The 1,633-nt window shown below is 42.4% G+C and overlaps 1 pseudogene across 1 annotated transcript; it reads right to left on the bottom strand.

The window, feature by feature from the left end:
* Positions 1–5: 5 nt before the first annotated feature.
* LOC101565666 lies at positions 6–909 on the bottom strand (annotated as a pseudogene). The gene has a single exon (XR_001117245.1). The product of XR_001117245.1 is annotated as a glutaredoxin-3 pseudogene (transcript).
* Positions 910–1,633: the final 724 nt, after the last annotated feature.

Here is a 1,633-nt window from a genome sequence, read left to right on the forward strand (position 1 = left end):
GTTGGCCAGTTGGAGTACACTTTCAGTCCTTGCCGAACTTCTTCATCTTCCAATATATCAAATGTTTCAAATTCAACACTGGTACTATTCAGTATTTCCAGAATTTGTTTGCTAAATCCACATTTTGCCTCCTGTTTGTTTCCTTTCATAAAGAGCATCACAGAAGCTTTATTTGTCAGCACTTTGAGCCTTTCTTCTAATTTGGGAGCTTTGGGACAAATTGTATCTAGTTCTTGAGATGCTTCTAGCTCCTTAATTATGTCAAGTCCTCCTATAAGCTCCCCGGAAACATAAAGCTGAGGATAGGTGGGCCAATTGGAATAGGTTTTTAGCCCCTGCCAAACTTCTTCATCTGAGAAGATATCAAAACTGCTAAACTGAATATTATGCTTATGGAGAATTTCCACCATCTGCTTGCTGAAACCACAGCGTGGTTCTTCAGGAGTTCCTTTCATGAACAACATGCACGGGGCAGCATTTATTAACTTCTTCAGGCGAAGGTTAAGATCTTCTTTAATACACTCATTAGCACTGGGTGGGAAGGAGCTGCTAGAAGCATGTCGTTGAACTTTTTTGGTCAACTCTGGGGCATGTGCTCCATCTAATCGGTCGATTTTCTGAGAATTCTTGAAAAACAGAAAGGTGGGAACAGAACTAATTTCATATTTTTCAGATACTTCTGGAACTGCTTCAGCTTCCAACTTCACAAATGAAACTTGAGGGTGTTCCTTAGCCAACTCGGCCATTACATCATTCATTTGCACACACTGTGGAGCCCATGGCGCCCAGAAATGGACCACAAGGAGGGACTTGGCTTTGAGGCGCAGATGCTCCTCAAACTGCTGGGCCGAGCCGACCTCCACCACCGTTGCCACCGCCTCAGCCGCCCCTGACGCCATGCTGCAGCTGCCAGACCTTTGGTGCTATTTATTGCCCCGACCTTCACTCCCAAGTGACAGGCATCACAGATGAATATTTCAGCCTGTTTCTATAGCAATCTCTTCCCTGGTCTTAAGTCTCTCTGACTTCAGACTATGATCATCAGAAATTTTTGACAGTGACCTCCAGTAAATATACATGTACATATTTATCACTAAACCAATAACTTCATGGTTCAATACTTTTAAGTCTTTTTATTTATTTATTATTTGGTACAGGGTCTTTCTACACAGCTCAGACATGTAGCGATCCTCCTGTTTCAGTCTCCCCAGTTCTGGGATCACAGGCGTGTGCCACCATGCCTGGTTTCTGTGGTCAGCACTGCTTGTGGTACTGGGGATAGAACCTGAGTCCTCATGCTTGCCAGGCAGGTGCTTAGACCATTGAGCTATCTCCCCAGCCTTCATGATTCAATACTTATTAGAAGTATTTAATAAAACTTATTAGGAGTAGATGTACTCTGTTAATTTTTCTTTTCTTTCTTTTATGTTAAAGATTATGCCCAAGGTCCAGCATGTTAGGCATGCTGTATGCCAACAAGCTGTACGCAGCCCATTTCTATTATATTTCATTAAAAAAAATGCTTGGGGCAAATGAATTTGGCCTTCCCACAATTTGGCTCTCTGAAAAGTATATTTCTCTAGTTGTGGATGGCTTTATTTCTTCTTACACGGGCTTTGTGTTCTAGATACTC

This window comes from Octodon degus, unplaced genomic scaffold (assembly GCF_000260255.1).
Source record: "Octodon degus isolate 3935 unplaced genomic scaffold, OctDeg1.0 scaffold00107, whole genome shotgun sequence".
Lineage (NCBI taxonomy): Eukaryota > Metazoa > Chordata > Mammalia > Rodentia > Octodontidae > Octodon > Octodon degus.